This window comes from Ciconia boyciana, chromosome 3, assembly GCF_034638445.1.
Source record: "Ciconia boyciana chromosome 3, ASM3463844v1, whole genome shotgun sequence".
NCBI lineage: Eukaryota > Metazoa > Chordata > Aves > Ciconiiformes > Ciconiidae > Ciconia > Ciconia boyciana.
The window spans coordinates 116,895,596-116,915,417 of NC_132936.1; the positions used below are offsets into that span (position 1 = coordinate 116,895,596).

The 19,822-nt window shown below is 38.5% G+C and overlaps 1 protein-coding gene across 13 annotated transcripts in view; it reads left to right on the forward strand.

Annotated features, from left to right (window-relative positions):
* Window positions 1-19,822, forward strand: part of EHBP1 (EH domain binding protein 1) — a 228,162-nt gene that overhangs the window by 115,072 nt on the left and 93,268 nt on the right. The gene's annotated exons all lie outside the window — the stretch shown is intronic.

Sequence of the window (19,822 nt, forward strand, 5' to 3'; positions counted from 1 at the left end):
TTCAGCAGTTAGCACCACTTGTGCTTTTTTAAACAAAATAAGCATTTAATAGTATATGTTAATGGGCCCTTCTTAAAAATGAATTTGATATGTGCTGACTGCTCATTTTGAAGGGTAGGAAGATGAGGACAGAAGGCTTCCCTTCCAGCACATCTCTCCCAATTTGTGCATATTATCATCTGTTTTGCCTTGTATTGGAGCTGCTGTACTTGAATGTAAGAATTGAATGAAACTACTTGTCATACCTATCATTTCATTGCTTAATTACTCAGCCAGACTGCTGACATGTCCTTGTCCCTCCAGGCTCTGATCTTGCTGTCGTTTTACCACTCAGTCAGGGTAAAGAGGATGAGACCAGAAATCTAATCTGTGTCTGCTCATAGCAAAACAAAACAACATAGTAAGGCCACAAGCACAATTCACAAGTTACTCTTAATATGGAAAACCACAACCAGGGAAATATTAAATCAGAGTGTAGCAGTTTTATAATATGCTGAGATGGGGTTCGATCCTGTTCGCTGGAGTTTCTGTACGAAAAATATTACACGTTATTTGATTTCTGGTGGAGTCTGGCCCTCGGGTCAAAGCAAAGTGGCCAAAGTGAAGCATTCTGGTACTACCAGGCAGAGAAGAGACATCTGTGGAGGAGATTTTATCAGCTCGCTTGATGGAGCTGATTGTGCCCCCATTGCTCGTTGTTTGAGAGGATTTTTTACAGGTCTGCATCCAAGGAAATACATCTCTCTGCTTTATCGTTGTGCTGAAATAATTTATTACTACTGGCTTCGGCTGTCGTCATTTTTGTGTACCCCAGACTAAGTTTTAGATTGTCTGAAAGCTGGAATTTATTAAGAAAAGATGCAGGATTAAAATCACTGAGAAGACAGTGTTGTTATGAGCACAGTCAGGTAGTTCCTACTCTTATGCAGGGTATTAGTTCCCATATACTTTGGTACTGAGGCCCAATATTTGATGCTGAGGCCCAGCTGAGATCAGCAGAAGTCCAAGTACTGAAACTTTGATATTGGTTAGGGCCATGGGGGAAAACAGAGCTCTATGCTGACCTTCTCTGGTACAGGAAGCTTTCATTTTTTTACAGGATTTTGGAGGATATGAGACCATTAGGGAAGGCTCCAAAGCATATGCAGTGTCCTTGTTTATTATATTACAGCTAGAGTGGAAAGTTTCACTGACTGGGTGTGTTAAAATATTGTATGGTCAATTGCAATCCAGAAAGCTTCCTGTAAGCACAGTCTTTTTTCTGTGCTTGAATTGTTTTGCTCTAAGGTGTTCTAATAATGTTAGATCAAAAGCACTTTACTTGGAATGCTTTTTGAAATTCGGAAAAGTACCAGCATTTAAAAGAAAAGAAAAGAAAATTAAACAATTTCCTCACACCATAGTACGAAATAGCGCCCAGATGGGACTTCAACTGTTGGCACAAATAACTTGTTTGTTTATTACTCAATAATAGTGACAATGTTTAGCAACTCTGAAAAAACTCCCATCAAAAGGTATAGGCACTACACAAACATGAACTTAGCACATGCCCTTACGTAGGGGGAATAGTCCCATGGAGGTCAACTTAGGTAAAGGGAGGTTAAATAATGTATCTTATTCAGTGTTTTGTCCAAGGTTGTTGTAGAAGAAACAGAAAGCCTCTGCTGCGGCCCTGACCAGAACCTAAGTGTCCCAACATGTTTAATTCCCTGTCTTGGTTGTCTTCATAGGAAATGGCTGAGGAGCAGAAATGCTAATCTTTAGACTACACAAACCCAGCATTAATATTAGAACTTTAGAGCTTAAGGGAAAAGACCCCAAAAATGCCTCTGCAAATCTTTGATAGAGTATTTGGAGCTCATTTTTCCTTCACATGCTAATGGTGTTAATCACATTTGCTGAACACAAAAAATACAAATACTGTTATTAACATCTATGTATCAGCAAGTTTATTAGGTGGAAATTGCTCCTGAAAGGTTATTTGACACATGACAGATTCCTACTCAAGATACAGGTTCCAATACTTGGAATTATGTTACCCTATTAAAAAAAGCCATTTAGATGGTGAAAACTGTAGTGAAGTTCCTAGGAATTTAAATACCAATTCAAAAGCAGGGCAAGAAAGGTTGATATTTTCCTAAGTATACACCCAAAAATCAAATCCCTAGGGTATGGCTGGACACCAAAATTGCTTCATTCAGTGTTCAGCTGCAATGAGCCTTCTAGCATTGGCATCCAGGGTATAGGAGCACTTCCACAGAAGTGCAATTGTGTTTGTTGTTGAAACATCATAGCCTGAATCCAACATTTTACCATTACACAAGTAGTGGTGGAAGGTGTTTCTTGCCTGAAGGATATCTGACTTCCCACACATTATTTTTTTTGTGTGTGTGTATGTTTTCTTAATTTATAACAGCAGTGTCTGCGGTAATGAAAGAGAAGAATAAAACAATGAATTTTTAGCAGTCAGCAGTCTTGGACATGTCTCACTTGAGAATAGACTTAAGCTAATGCATCTAAGTGAACTGCAAAAGGCCTTCTTTTAAGGGAGTTGTATGGTCTTTTAACAGCTGAATACTATTTCTAGATTTTCCTGGAATCATATCCACAATTAATTACCCCTATTACTCCTGACACCACAAAAGTCAAACTCCTTCTAGTTCCTTTGTTCAGAGATGTGTGTTGTACAAGATAATTCTGTGTAAAAGCTTCATGTAAAACCAGGCAGAAAATTCCAGAAAGCATCTTCTGATCTCTTGGTATCTAGCATTATGCCTGGTATCCCCAGAATAAAGAGGGTACTCCAGGGTGGAGTCATGAGTTGGTATTAACTTTCAAGAACTCAATGATCAGTGAAGATAGAATATCAGACTAATAAATAGGCATTAACTTTAATAGCCATGAAAATGGTAGAACTAGAGTTTGAAGCAAAGACTAGATCTCATTGGGAGACTGACATAAAAACTTACTGCCCAGACAATTATACATAGTTGTTGGTCAGAAAGACAAGTGATGATACCAAATACAGACAGTATTTAAGATTTTTTTTGCCTTGAAATGATTGTTCTCAACCATATGGTGTGCATGTGCCTGAAGCAGTTCTAACCATAACAGTGTCTCCCACTACTGCAGGGCTTGCCTTTAGCCACTTTCCTCCCCAAAGATGTTGCCTCACTTGGTGTCCCCTTACCATTCCTTAACAAATTTCAGATGTGAGAAAAGAGTGCAAACGAGGCTGTTTCTGCGTGCCCCAAACCTGAGGGTTTTAGTCTATGTGAGGTTGTCTGAGCTCATGAGCATTAGCGATTTAGTCTTGCCCCTTTCATATTAATTCTGCATAGGGGATACATCCACTTCTTTAGCTGCTGTAAGAGCATCCCAGCTGCTGTCGTCTCTTTGCTCATTTCCAGCGTACCTCTCTCTGCACACTGTTCACATTCTTTAGAGGGGTTGAGGTGGGAGGGGACCTCTGGAGGTCATCTGGTCCAACCCCGCTGCTCAAGCAGGGTCACTTAAAGCCAGTTGCCCAGGACTATGTCCAGACAGCTTCTGAATATCTCCAGTATTCATCTGATCTTTTTCAAATGTTTGCCTTGCACTGCTTCCCTGAGCAATCAATCAGCTCTACTACAGTTAGCTGTAGTAGCAAACCCTTTCCAAGCCTCTTTAATGTCTTCCCTTTGAGCAGGCCCTTTTGATCACTCAGAGATCCCCATGTCACCTGTATTGGTGAGGAAGGGGCAGTTATCTGTCATAGGTAAGGCAGGGTCTAGCTCTCTGTAAAGGTCCAGCCAGCTCTTTCCCCCATAGTATTAGCTGAGTATTTGCCATGGCTGGATTTGGAGGAAGTTTTGTTTACAAATATTATTACCTATTCGCACTTCCTAAAGGAGTATCTTAACTCTCTCCTGTCTCCATTCCATGTCTCTGCTAAACTAAACTGAGTCATCAGAGAGAGCTTAAAAATGCAAAGTCTGAAAGCCCAGAATTATCCCACAGTCAATCATCTCAAATGGCTTGAAGACTATGGTGTGCTGGCTATATTTAGATGAGTTGGACAAACAAACTGCAAAGCTGTAATTAGCCTCTTCAGTCATCAACCTGCTACAGTGCTGTCAAGCCCAACTGAAGCCTTCTTGGGCTTGTTACCATCATACAGGTGTTACTGTTCTTGACATGGTTTGGATAACCAGGTTCTGCCTTTCACAGAGGTGATGGAGACTTTAAATTTCTTCCACTTGTTGACTTTGTGGAAAAAAAGATGAACAAAGAACTTCAGGCTCAGAAGGCGCTATCAGGCCAGTGCACAGCACGTGTATCAGTGCCCATCATTGTGTTAGCTGATTAAAGAATGTATATACCAACTTCAACTGGCTGAAATTTCAGCCAGTCTCAGTATCTCTCATCTTCCTTGCATTATGTTGAGTTTATTGGAAATAAGATCCAGGTATCATTTCCAGAGTCGGCAACAGTGTCCTGTAGTAGAGAAGCTGAAGTCATGTGTGTCTGCAGAATCATGGATTTTATTGCCTTTGTGAGAATGAGGGGGCAGGAATGCTACTGCATTTATGTGGGAGGTGAAGAATTATTTACAAGGAAACAGGAGGAAACAGATAATCACCCTCAACTGTAGAGTTATTTTTAAGTGTTAAAAGAAAATAGCTCCTGCACTGGATTGGCATTACTCATTCAGTCTTTGGAAGGATAGCATATGCCCTTCCCTTCAGGAAACCATTCTCAGAAAGGCTTTTCCTATTATGTGGTAGTTTCCAACAATGTGCAGTTTGTTGCCAGACTGCAACCAAGGCCTGGACCTTGTTGATGGCTCATGGTTCCATTGGGTTTCTGGATACTGCAGTTGCCGTTAACCTACTGAAAGTCAACAGGTATGTTATGGTTGGTGACTCCAGCTTGGTTTCATGTCCTTTCTCCAGCCTTCAGGGTCTGGAAACCTGTGTTCATTAGACACATGCTTTATAGAGTGGCTACTTGCAGGTGCATTGGACTAGTTGTCAGCCTGGGTTTTGGTAGCTCACAAAGATCTCTGTCTCACAGCTTCCTGCTGGGCTAGCCAGAATATCTCAGTAAATGAAACTCCTGCACTCCAGTCTTGGCAATAGGTGTTTCTCTGATGATACGTGATTATGTGAACACACATGGAATTGATATCAGACCACAGGATGCTTTTTGAACCTGTCCTTGGTTTTTGAGTTACACCTAGCAACTGATGAAAGTATATAGCACCAGCACAGGATGATAAGTAAGCTTAAGTCTGTCATATTAATGTATACGCCATTCTCACTTTTAGGAAAGTCACAGTGTTGCTGATAGTCATGAAAACATAGGCACTGATTTTGTTGCTTGTAGACAAGAGCTTGTGATGGCCTTTTATGTTGGCAGAAAAGGAGAATACACATTCACATAATAGTTCAAAGCCAATAATAACATTTCTGGTTGTCACCATCATTGTTTAAGCTCTCTCTTTCTTTTCTAAAGCAAAATGAATTGTTTTGCATGGCCAGTGATAGTCTGCTGTCTCATGCCAGGCAAGCTAGCTGGTTTAAGCTCTAATGAAACTTATTTATAGGAAACATGTAATAAGAAGTACAGAACCATTTTTCTGCATGACATGTAATAACCTGTCTCCATCCAGTATCCTTTGTAATCTGTTATGTATCTGCAGTGCTTCTGTTTAGTGGAAGTTCAGTGGAAGGGGAGGAAAGTAAGATTCAGTATAGTACTAGGCACAACTCTCCAAGATCTCAGAGATGCTATAGTCTCCAGTTGTTTGCTTTTTCCACTTCTATTTACCTCAGCATTATCGGCCTTATGTGACTGAACAGTAGGAAGAGCTCATCTTAAAACACAGATGCAGTAATGCAGCCAAGTGGAGAAGTTATATTAAATGTCAAACGGTAGATGAATATCACTCATTGTCTCTTGGTATCAAAAGTGTCTCAGTTGTCCATTCACATAAGGAATTCCTGGCTCTCTGGAACATCTTCAATGCTTTTGCTCCCTTCCAGCTTCACGTTAGCTGCAGAGGAATTGTGTAGCTCATTTGCATGAGATCTTTGTCACTTCCTATGCAGATAGATAGTTCATCAAGCCCAGAGAAGACTTGGGAGGTAGTGGACGGAATTTTAAAATAACTACTGTTATGAACTTGTGCAAAAAAGGCACTCTGAGAAGATCTGCCTTTGCATACAGCCCTAAGACATTTTATCTCTTAATAGGAAGAAAGACAAGCCACACACATAATGTGAACAGAGAGATAGTGAGATAATCATATTGAAGCACAGACAATTCATTAAACTTGCAGCTTTCCAAGTGTTAAGTAATAGAAGAGGCTCCCTATTTTATACAATACTTAAGCAATTTCTTACTACTGTTTGCATGAGTATTAAATGGTGTTTGTCAACTTGACTAGCCATGTGCTTTTTTTGTCTTCCTTACTATTAACCTGTGTTTGGACATAAACCAACCTTGTTAGAGTATGTGCTAGAATAAGAAGTGAACTGTTCACTTCCAAATGCTAGTGTAGTATTTTTCCATTTTGCTGAAGGTATGGGCTAAAGAGTATGTTCCTCTTGTCCTCAACTAATGCATGCTTCAGGGTTGATTTACTGCATTGCATTCGGTCCCTGTCCTGACTTCTCACATTTCCACCTTCCCTGCCCTACCTTGTGCCAGCACCAGTACCAACTGTGAGTTATGTGAGTACCAGGAGCACACACTGACACAGGAACACCACAGGACAGTCCCTTTCAGAGGCAGCACAGTCATTGCTCAGCTGGGAAACATATCCTTAGTGTCTTGGCAGTGTGCTTGTTTGGGGTATTCGTTGCTCACAGCAGCTGCAGGTTCTAATGATCCAACAGTACTTAGGCTAGTACTGTCAGGAAGCAGCCTCTTAAAATCGAAAATGCAACCTCAGGTGAGTCTTCTAAATGTCTTTTATAGTTTAACTTTCCATCTGTTCAGATTTACAGGAGAATAATTTTTTTTAAAAAAATTCTTTAATCATCCAAGTTCCTATGTACTAAATGTAGTTACTCTGTCAATATAAGGAAATTAAACTATTTTATTCTCTGTTTTACTGGTTTTGTGCAAGTCAAATGATTTGTTAAGGAGGAGGCCACTGTTTATGCAGATGGAAGTAGGGATGCCATATATCATTGCAAATTATCAGATAGCTAATTATTACAACTTCTAGCTACTGTTTCTCATATTTCTGTTTCATTGGTGACCAGAATGTTCACTAATTTCTCTGTAAATGGGAACAGCATTTTATATACATGCACACACACATGCATATATACTAGTAATTTTTAAAATAAAATTATCTAATGTCTTATCTATAGGCCCTATTTGTCAAAAAAAAAAAATACTGTTGAAGGCAGAGAATCTTAAAATTAGTACAGTCTCAGGATTTGAAATTCAACTGCAAGTGTGGGCTTTTAAAACGAGAGTTTTACAAAAGTACAAATTGCACCTTTCTAGGGAAGATGGGCTTTCATTCCATGGTGTTTTTCAGTCTGCTTTTTGTCTTGGAGCCATGATGATTGGAGATGACTGAATCCCTCTGTAGCACCAAAACCAGGACAAACAATAGAACAAATACAAGTGCATATTGTGGAGAAAATTTAGTGTTTCAATAATACGCAGGGGTAGTAAGCAGTTTTATTGACTGCTTATGTGAGTAAGAGTTCCCAGGACTGGCCCTTATTAAATGGATCTCCTTTTGAGATTGACTCACCCAACTGCCTCAGATGCCTTATTCCTAGAGGTGTCTGGTTCTCTCCCTTGGATATAAAAGAGCTTAGATAAGTTAGACTTGGACAACTAATTGATAGGCATTTAAAGTTGGTGAGATTAATTGTCCCTGAATATTTACAGACTCTTGTGTATATGACCTAAAGAATAGACCCATGATTGGACAGGAAGAAATGGGAAGATGTTGCAAAAGCTTTCTCCCTTCAACATGCAGGCATGACTGCACTTGAGTAGGAGACATGGATATAGAGTAGGAGCATCAATGGACACAGTTGTTCAGCAAAATGGAGATCCCTTGCTTTGCTCTACCTATTTAATTAGAGATTTTGTAAGAACTGGTACAAGAAGTGGTGTGTAACGTGATAACCTATCCGTGAGCAGTCACAAAAGAGACCAGCAGAAAGGAGAGCTGCTTACTATCCATTAGGACCCAAAGGAGTATGTCAGATACTGTATGGAAGTATTTGAGATTCATGCTTTTATGAGTAGGTTTTTGCTTACGAGTGGTCTCCTTAGGCTACCAAAGTGATAAATTATTTCTTAGTTGGACATTGCTTGTTTTGCCTATGTGGTTTTACTGTAGCAGTTGTCAGTGTTAATAACGTACCGGGTTTTGTTTCTTTGCAGCCTTGCTTGATTCCCTCCTCCTCCTTGGAGGTGGCTCTGTGAATGTAAATTGGTGGAGGGTGGTGTCTGTTGTCTTCGTGTTGTTCCCATGATTGGTGCCAACAGGAGTCAATTTTTAGACATCGAGAGCGTAGATGAAACCAAGCCCTTCCTTGTTCTATCTGCTGCTTTCTGCCATTCTGATTGAAGTATTTTGTGCCCATTTTCTAGCAACAAGCCAGTTGAACTGCTGTCAAAAAGATTTAAGTGCTGTTCTATAGTCACATTACCTCTAAAAGAGATGCTTCCTTCAGAATTTGAGGTTTAAAACACGTAAGTCAATAATTTATCCATGTGTTCCTGTAGCGGGAGTTATGCACGGGTTTGGAGGCAGAGCTGAGCTCCTTCCAACCTCAGCCCCTCACTTCTCACCCTGTCTCATTTCCAAGCACATGCAGCAAGAAGCCAGAGTGTTATCCTAGACAGAAACACATCATCCCATGCAAGTCTTTCTGCAGAGCTCATGACTTGTGCAGCACTGTGTATATTGTTATGCAGGGAACTAGCCCAGGTTGTGTGCTGTTTGAGACAAGGGCCAGCGGAAAGGCACTGCTTTCTCTGAAAATTAAGCAACCAAATGCTGTCCAGGAGCAGTGAATATTATCCTTTCCTCTATCATGAACTCATTATGTGGTGCTAAGCTAATCTCTTGGACTGTGGTGGGTTTTTTTAAGTGCCCAGCTTGATACAACCGTGATAAATTAGCAGAGCTATTGGCTTGACTCAAGTGTCCTGCAGCTGAAAGAGTGCTGTTTCATGGCACATGAAGTATCATAAAACAAGCAGTTCTCTGTAAGGTCAGGTCTTAGGTGTCTCAGACTGAGGACTCAAAAGCAACAGCTTCTGATGATTTGGAGTTAGGTTTTTTGTGGACCTCACTTTTTCTTTGGTTAAATGGACTGCTACCTCACAAGGATGTCTGGAAGATTAAATGCTTAATCTTCTAGATTAAAATACAATGAAGATGAACAATGTAGAAAAGCCCTTTGATGAGATTTAATGATACTGTGTTCAGTTCAAGGTCCAGGGAGTGTGCAGCAGATGAGGCATGAGAACAAACAACTAATAATTCAGAAAAATAAGAATACTAGGTAGTCCCATTCAGTGAGGTTGTTCATTGAGTGTTCTCCATGAGGGAGAGCTCTAGGGGAAGAAGTACGCTTAAAGATTGTATCATAATGCAAATATGCAAAGGGTACTAATTAACAATGAATAAGTAAGCATAATTTTGTAATATCCCAATTTCTGAACACTTGATTTGGCTTTAAGTGCTTTAACTTTAAGTGCTGCTACTTAAGTGTTTCACTGTTTCTTCTTTAGATCCTTATTAGTAGTGGGGATGCAGACAACAGGTCTCTAGAGCTGTCCTGGAAAAATCTTTTTCACTGTAAATTAATATACATAATTTGCAGGATGATAAATGCTTGGCTCCTCCTGCCATTTTCGTAATTGCTCTTTAAGGTATTTCTGCATTATTGGTGCAGTGTAGCTCCTACTGAAATGGATGGAAACATTGTCAGTGCCTGCAGCAGTTCTGGGTTGCACCAGTTAGCACTTCTGCAAAATGTCTCTGCAAATAAGGTTTGGTAATTTAACCAGTGTTGTGACATTCAAAGCCTCACTTTTCATATTTTTATATTAAACTTACATTTACAAATTACAGTACTGAGATTTATCATCATAAAATGTTACTTCACTTCTTGTGGAAAAATACACTCTTTAGATATGTAATGGCAGTATTTTTATATGCTCTATTTCATCTTGGAAGTTTAAAACTGTGCACTATTCTGTCAGAAGAAAATCCATCTCTGGTGGAAACTGGAAAAGCCAACAGGCATAGAGTGTATTGTGTGATGAAGTAAATGGGAATATTGTTGCTATGTGCCATTAAAATGCCAGCACCAGTGCATGTAGGCAAACTGTAACAAAAAATATTTATTTTGTATTTTATTCAAAAAATGGCACTAATACTAGAATTTCTCTAATGTTTCCCATGTAAATTTACGTGATGATTTATATAAACCTTTCAGTTTCCTCGAATGAAGTGCCCAACAGTCTGTCTTACCAACAAGTGCGAGGTTGGTCAAATAATACTTATATCCTGATCCAGGAACTGCTTCAAGGCTGCTGAGGTCAGAGGAGAGATGGCCTTTGGATGGTGGGAATACCCCCGCTGCCTTTTCTGGACTGTAGCTTCCTATGTTAGGAGGTCCATCGAATACTTCAAGTCCCAGAAGAGAGAGAGATGGGGAGAGCAAAAGCAGGGGATCTCTGGAGGGAGAGCAGGGAGATGAGCTGGGCTCTGCGTTGCCTTTGGGACAAGTGTCTCGTTGCACACGTTTCTGCAGGATCTGGAGGGGACTGGTTTCCTCATGGAGGTGCCAAAGTTATTTGCCTAAAATCTGTCCTTTAAATATCTCTAAGGTGCATTAATGCAAGGAAGAAGTTAGGAGCTGCCCAGAGCATTAAAGTTTCTGGAGCGCTGTGGTTCCTAAATGTCAATGCTTTCATGGCACTGTTTAGTTTCTCTCGCAGAGGACAAGCTGGATTAGGTACAAACACTGCCGGTCAGGCGAGGCGGCCGTGGCCTGCCGAAGCATTTGAAAAACAGTCGCATTAGGTTAGCTCAAAGTGAGATCTGGGCTAGCTTCTGGGGTTTGTAATCTGAAAATCCTTATCCGTGATGAGGGCCTTTTATTTTATTTCATTTCCTTTAAGTTATTTGCCTTCGCTCCTATGGTGGAAGGGAGCCGGGAGGAGGCAGGCAGACGGTGAGGGGCTGCAGGCTCCTGGCGTAGGTACTGGAGGATAACCACCTTCCTGCCATTCATGTTAACCTTTTCAAAGGACATGGAGGGCTTTGATTCATGTGCTTGGCTTCACAGACTATTGCTCCTGTTTAGTTCAAGCTTTACTCTTTAAAAGGTAGAAGAAAGAAGGAACGCTTCTCCTCTCGTAAGACATTTTTTTTAAACTACCATCAAAACAAAAATCCTCAAAATCTTTGCAACAAAAACCTGATAAAACCTATCCTTTTTCTGTAGAATTTTTACACCTTATTATCAGTCCTTAACAAGAGCCACACAAGCAGAGTACAGGACAGCTTTTAAATTGAAAACTTGATTCTTTCCAACTTTCTCTCACAGCTAATGAGGAACTAAACACAATTTGAATAAGCTGAAGTTAGCGTAGTGTTTAACTTTTAGCTATTACGTCGAGCTTTACTGTGGAGCTGGTTTAGATAGTTAAAGTCTTGGGTGCACTTTGTGTCGTCTGGGGCCCTCAGCGTAGTGCTCCATGAAGGAACAAGACCAACAATAGCCTGTTCTCTCCGCTTGCCTGAAGGGTGGGTTTGGTTCATCATGGTTGGCAAGCACCTCAAATTGGAAATAAGCGTGTGTGAATAAATATTCCTTTGCTTCTGTCACGATGAGTTATGGACATATTAAATAATTATCTTTCCTTCATAAATCAGTCTGATAGTTAACTTCGGTTTGGTTACTAATTCACTGTTCCTGCTAATCTTTCTTTGGTTTGGGCCGGGTACTTAAGCATAGGAATAAATCACAGGTCTGAGCCAGAATGCTTTTATTTATTTTGTTGTTGTTGTTGTTTCTGGGGAAGAAAAATGAGTCTAAAAACAAAATAGACAGCTTCTGTGAGAAAATATATGGTATGGTGATGGCCCTAAAATGAGGTGTTTGTATTAGCTGTTCTACCCTGCTTTGTAGAAGTATTTTTAGACAGAATTTTGCCTCATTTATTTAAAATAGTGACCACTGTTAGTTATATATGGGCCAATTAACTAAATAGATTTGTGAAGCTAGATATACTGAGAAGTAAAAACTAGGAGAAACAGGGAAGCCATATATGCCAGAAGCTAAGCCCTAGGGCGTGTGAAGCAGTCAAATATTATATATGTATGTTGTATGCATACTCACTAGCAAATACGAGTTAAGTGCAAATCCTTTTAAGGAGAGAGAATCAAGCCAGTTAGAAGGAAATTGTTGTATTCCTGAGTTGCTAGAAGAAATATGTTGCCAATTCGTATGGCAACACAGCTATGAGGACTAGAAGCTGCATAATAAACCAAGTACTTCTGAGATAGTGCCGGCACACTAGCTGCATGTTCTACAACAGCATTTTTTAGCCATGTTCAACAATGTGCTTGCTATCGCTCCTCCATTTGTTGAATTCAGGATGACCTTTGCATGAATAAAGTCAAATAGGATTAAGGCAGGAATTTTCAACAATGGGAAAGAGCAACAGATGTAGCCGACTTTGAACGTGGGAGGATTGTTGATGCACGGTTGCCTAAAGGGAGTGTCTGTAGTGACAAAAAAAAGAGGGGAAAAAACACCACTTTCCTAAAAAATTAACTGCATAAAAGAAAATAAAATAAATAGAAAACAATCCAAAGGAACTGAGTGATCCCGGTTTTTATTGAAGTCAAGCTGCCTGTATGTTTTTTTGACTCACTGCCTCCTTTTAAATATTTTTTTTTTCCTACTCTTTCAGAATAACTATCTGTTCACTGCGACTATCGCTATATGAGCTGAAGGGTTTTTGTGGTGTAACATAGCTTAGATTCACATTTTTTTTAGAGTTTTTTTTAAAGTACATAAATGGAATATAGGGAAAAAGGAGATTATGTTTCTCTGGAGAATTAGCCATTTGAATACAAAATCCAGAACCTGCTAATATTTTTTTAATTGGATTTATCCTATGCACAAGCATATAGATGGATCTCAAATGCATACAGTGCAAGCAGTCTATAGAGAGGCTGTTCTAGAAAGGGGGAAAAAAAAGGTTAAAAACACATTTAAAGCAAGAACTCTTTCTGATATATCTTAAGTAGTTTTATACTTTATGTGCCTGTTGAAACCAATTCTCTTGGTTTCATTATTGACAAGAGCTATTTTGCAGTTTAGTAGATAGTTGTGTTAATCCCTAAATGATAGTTCATAGTTTGTAGTAATGAGTAATGCACAAATTTTAAATATAGTTCATATGTATAGTTCAAACAAATCAGCTTTGAAAAGCATGCATGGGAAAAGCTTTTAAAGTGTGAATGAAATCATGTGCTCTAGCTCAGTGAAAAGGCTTTAAAGGAGCTAGCTAGAAACTAAAGTAATTAAGGAAATCATGTTGTAAAAGTTACGAAAAATATTGGTGAGCTTAATATATTAGAAGTTCAACTGTAATATTTAAGAGTTTGATTAAACACCCGTTGATTAAATGCCTACATTACACTTTAAAGAGAGCTATACTATTGAGAGGGAAGTTTCTCTCTGTAGAAAAATCATTTGGATTCAGAGGATGTAGCATGGTAAAACATCTTCTAATACAGCTTATCCTGCCTCTTCCCATACTCCTTTAGAGCAGAACTTGATGAGGCAAGCTGTGGGCTACCCACTGCCACTGTAAACTCAGTAGTCGTAACACATCTCCCATCCCCAAAAAAAGGAGTCTTTCAACAGATTTTTTTTTTAAAAAAACCCAAAAGTCATCATCTGGTATTGAATATCTTGAAGAACACAGCTCTAGGTGCTGGAGGCTTCATTAGTAATTTTTATTACCTTAGTGAAGATGCTGTGTTGTTTAATTTTGAGACTAGAAACAACTTCATATGCATGCCTGGCATCTTTAGCACCAAGAGCACATAACTCTGCTGTTTGAATTGAGTGGATTCATGCCCACTGTGGCTGTAGAAAGTAGCCTTTATTCTCCTGTGGGTTCACATTGTCCTACGTGTTAAGCTCACAAATTGTACATAACTGCTGGCTGTGATTGTGCATGCACAGTTGTGTGTGAAAGGCTGTCATATTCACAAAAGCAAAAACTTAGAAATATATTTTGAAATAACAGTTTGATGGTTGCAATAAGACACCTGGCTTTTTTTAGGAGTATGTGAGACTTAATGGAGAGTCCACTAAAGGCAACAAGATGTTGCAGTTTTAGTTGCTCCTGAATCTAGTTCCTGGGCAGTGAAATCTTTTCATCCAAATTTCCATGAGTATGAACTGAGGCAGGTTAGAGCAGTTTCTAGTTCCTTAGTTGTCTTTTTGTATCTCTGAAGGGCGATCCACAAGTAGGAGTACAGTGTCTTTTTCTTTGGTGGGCAAGCCAAAATCTCCATTCTTCCTCACCTTATCAACACTTCTGAGGCAAGAAACTGTGATCTTCTTAAAGTCTTTGCAAGGGTCAGGTTTCCTGGCTTGCTTCAGTGCAAATAGATCTTTGAAATCCAACTCAGCCAATCAAGCTTTAAAAGTATCCTAAAATGTTACACCATCTGAAATAATTATAAATTAAAAATAGTGTTTTATTTTTGTATTCTTCATTTTGTTTCTGATTAGCTGCCTTGTATTTTATGCTTCTGGAGCATAATGAAAGTAATTAATTGACACTGTGTGTATATTTTCTTTGTGTGTGTGTGTATATATAGGTATATACAAACTTAGATATTAGTGTATTGGTTACTATAATATGTATGGTTATTTGTTATATACAAAAGTATATAACAAATGTACCTTTATTATCTGTGTGCAAACTTTCTAAAAAGTGAATTCACATAGTAATTTGATACAGATGTTTTAGCAGATTATGATTAAAGTGTTTTGACCTAGAATCTGCTTAATTACTCAGCCATATTAAATAACACTGTGACTCCTTTTCATAAAGTTGCCAAAGTGCTCTCAAGAACTCCACAAAAAGCTTTGTTTTTATCACTTGAAAGTAATGCTGAAGAATTGATGCATTTCTAAAGTGCCCATATGGCACTCTGTACTATTGGTAAGTAGTCTGTCATGATTTTCATTGACAGCAATGATTCAGTAACATAATGTAACTTTATCCTTTGTTTTGAGACATGGGTGTGTAGACCAGAACCCCGTCAATAGTCTTAACTATAAAACTATAGCAAACCACATATTGTTTGAATGCCCAAATTCTTATAACTGTAACTGCAACCCTTCTATTTTACTGAAAATGGTAATGGAATATTACCATTATTATTAAAAAAAAAAAAGGAAAAAAAAATGCTTTTGAGGGGCTTCCAAGGGAAGGAGTTTTCTCTGCAAATGTATTTAAGTGTTTTTACATTTATTTCTAGCAACAATATTAGGCTTTTACAAAAAATAGTTTTGGGGTTTTGCCTACTAAAACCAGGTTTTATTCTAGAACAACATCTTTTTATATTTACATATTTACTATTGTTTTCAAACGTAGAACCAGAATGTGACATAGGGATGAGTAATAGGGAATAACCAGAAAATAATTCCAGTGAGAGCTTCCGGGTTGCTGGAATTTTCTTCCATTTCTAGTCTTCTTGGGCATACAATTGGTTGATTTAAAAACACTTACCATCTGTCTTTTTTGCAAGTATTTAAAGAGTTTGAGAACCCATACAACACATAGGACGTTAAGTGGTTTGCTTCGGGGCACCTTCATCTTTTTAAAAAGAATGTTTCCTTCCTTTTTTGGAGGAAGCAAGTGCTGTGACTTGTCCCTAAACAAATGAAATATATTGCTGCAGATTTTGAGTTCTGTGCAGTTTTTTTGGTGCACAGATGACACATAATTTGCCCGCCATCACCACTTGTCTCACTTTCACTGTGTCCAAGACGGTCACTTGACCAATATTGCATGCCAAATACAGGGAAAAAGAGTAAAGAAAGACCATGCAGTGCATCATTTGAGCATCTGACCAGGTTTTAGCAATTTCATATCCTTAAACTCCTGAACATTGTCCCTGCTGCTTTTGGCAGGAGTGATGGGCTCTGTGTGGAGCCCCAGCCAGGTGATGTGAATACTGCTGGAAAAGGTGTATCTGCTTGGGAACATTTAAAATGGGATGTTTTCATATTTATTGAGTAAAAATGGGGTAGGAGGCAGGTAGGATCTCGTTTTCTGTTTTGTCCTTTTCAAGTTAGATGATTATTTTAAAAACTGGTTGGTGAGTTTGGCCACGAGTTGTAGGTTTAGACTCAGTACGAATGTCCCTTTTGACCTCTTTTTGTAGTGAAGTTAGTTACAACTGTATTGCTCGTGTCTGATTTAGGACATAGGGATCTCTCGAGTTCTCCATAATGTGTGGGCAGAAATAGCATCCCCCAAGGCCAGTGTGGAGCATCTAGGTCAGACTTCTGCTCTGAAGAGTGTTCTAAACAACCTGTCTTTATGGATTGCAGAAGAGGTCTTGGGAGACCAATCCTCTCTACCTAAACTCCCCTTTTGAGAGTCCAGTGCCCTCCTCTTCCCCACGCAAACTTGCAGGAGGCATTGAAAAGCTTAAAATGCAGCATAGCTATGAAACAGTAGCAGCACTTACTCTGCCACGGTTTTATAAAAAGGAGATAATAAAAATCGTTGCAAAATGACTTGTAAGTATTTACATATGGTAGAAGAAAACTTATGTGAATGTAACTCATTGAGAAACTACACTATGACTAGTGTAGCATGCACACTATGTATTTATCAACTCATCATTCTCCCACTAGCGCTTCTATTTGAGTAGTCTGTAAATTTTATTGTAACTGTAGGCAAAACTGCTCTTTGAACTCCTGTGCAACTTTAAAGGTAAGGTGGATCTTAGTCAAGTGATGTCACAATACTTGTTTCCTAGTCATGTCTTGGGTCATGCTTCTGCTGCAAAGTGTTGCCTAGCAATGTGCAAGACCCATGTTTTTAAGATGACAGATCCTACAGATAACTTTAAATAATTTTTAGCAGCTCATCTAACTTGGAAATAATACTCAGTATTAGAACTTGGTAGATTCTACTGGAAGCCTATTTAGAGCAGTATCAACAAAGTATAAAATATGTTGGCTTTTATACTTTTATCAAAGTTTAGAAATTACAGCTAGTTTGCCATGTTACCAGAGCTCTCCCTTACATACTCTTTCTCTTCTCTTTATTCTCTCCATTTCAAAAATTGTCATAATCATTGTAATCTCTCGTTATGCAATTAGATATGTTGCTACACACTTATTAGCAAACTTACTGTCAAGCTAGTAGTAATGCTCTAATTTATACTTCCCAAAGCATGGAAATTCCTGTGTAGAAATGAAAGCTCCCTTCTCTTCCCTCCTCCACCTATCCCAAGGTGCTCGTGCAGTGAAAAGTATTGCAGGAGGCTGAGATGTGTGAATGATAAGTGCTGTACATGTTGCAACACCTGGGCATGATCAGACTTGTTAAAGATGATGGACAAGGCTTGAGCCTGAGTTTTCTGCATTTGTGCTGGCTGAAATTTTTCCCCCTATAGCTCCTTGGGGTTCTCTGATAAATCTCTTCTCATCCCCCAGCCCATGGGAGAGCTATTGATACCTTCCCCCACAGCCCCTTCTAATAGCACTGGTGCTACTGGGTGGAAGTCTTCCGGTGCAATCTTTCCATCTAGGTGTTTCCTAGTCCTGTCTGCAGACAAATATTTGGAACCACGAACAGCTCACACCGGAAGCATGTTAAGTGTTGCATTGTCTTGGGACCAGTTGAGAGCCTTTCTTTCAAGAATGCTTAATTTTATTTAACCCAACCATGTAAATTAAGTCCAAACGACACTTTAAAATGTAACACTTCCTTCCATTTATAACCTGTCAGCTCAAAGGCACAATGTCTTTTAAGGATTTTAATGCATTGGACAGTAAGGTAATAGGGATCCAGTGATGTTGTCTGTCTTGTCACTATGGAGTTAGTGACAGTTAATGCATGGATTAATGATTCAAATAGTGTTGAAAGACCAGTGAATCATGAATCCATATCTCTGATAGTGCCTTAGAAATACCATCTCTAAACAATCAGAAGCCCCTATAGAGTTGTCTGTTCAGGAAAACCTATCGAGCTATCATCTGTATACAATACTCATGAGTATTACACTCATTACATATATAATAGTACATGCTAAAAACCCTTTCAAGTTCCTCATGTTACCATATTGTAGCAGTACATTTTTTCTCTCAGCAGCTTGGAATATTTTCTCTATTTGTGATCTGCAAAATGTGTTCCTTGAGGTCAAAATCAGCATTTTGTCGCAAAGCTTTTAATATCACAATATTTACCATGTAACAATTTGCTCAAAATGTTTAATTTTTATTTATCTGACAATATACTTTTTTACTTTAGGGAATTTAAACTAGAAAAAAAAAAAGCTGATGAACAAATTCTGTAGTTCCAAATGTTAAGCTAATTTTTAAAATGTTGTCATAAATACTATATTGTATTAAGGAAAACAAAAAGCTGTCTCTATGGGCAACATACTAATATTTCATTCAGAATTATATGAAGTAGATCCTGGGGATCATTCAGGAGTTTTACATGTGTAAAAAATAAAACACAGAGGAACTGACTGCTGTGTATTGCTGTAACACCCCTAGAACATGGCTAACGCCCAATTACTGCATGCTTCAGCTTGGATGGTAATTACAATTGAGCCGTAAAATATTTTGACAGTTTCCAACTGTTGTGTGGTTATTAGCCAGGCATCATATGGGAATGAAGTACAGTGATTTGGCTAGTTTTATGTCATGATCTGCTTAAATAAGGACTTTCAAAATAAACATGTAGTGTAAAGTGTTAATCAACAGCAGTATTTAATTATTAGCAGCTTTTCTTGACTTCCGCAGGAGAGAATTCCTCTTTCCCAAAGATTTTGATTTCTTAAATGAGACTTGCCATACCTTTATGCTTCAGCTTTTCATTTACAAGCTTTTACTTGTTGAGTGCTAAAAGCATAACCACACCAAATTTAATTTGTAGCATGAAAATTATGTGTGTATTTTTCAAGATAGATTTGCCAGTGTTGAAGCTAGAAAAGCTTGTGTTAATTACATATTATAAAATAAAAAGGGTATTTTCATTTGACATGTATTTCTCCTTTTAGCTGCACAAGTCCTAGCAATTAGCAAATTTGGATGGTGTAAGAATTCCTGGAAAAATATATGTTAAGCCAAGTGGCACTTGAATTGCTGTTACTTTTACATGTGTTTTTATTTTGAGATGAAACTAATAAAGCAAGAATATTCAAACTCCATGCAAATTAAGCTCCAGATTGTTCCAGTCTTGTTATGTTCATTAAGCAATTGAATCCTTGAGTAGTGGCTGTTATTCCATGGGGGCTATTCACAGAGTAAGGTACTATTCAATGAGGTAAAGATAGCAATCTGCCTTCACACTGCTTAAATAATGCTTGTTCTATTGGGCAACTAAAACAAGAATATTCAAGTCTGCCATTCCTTAATTTTTCACTTGCTTTATCTAATAATACTTTTTGGGTTTATATGTTGTTTATGAATGGTGTTTGTGAGTGAAGCATTTTGTTTATGGTGTAGAAGAATTTTTGAAGTTTTATCCCCTTGTTTTTTCCTTAAAAAAAAAAAAA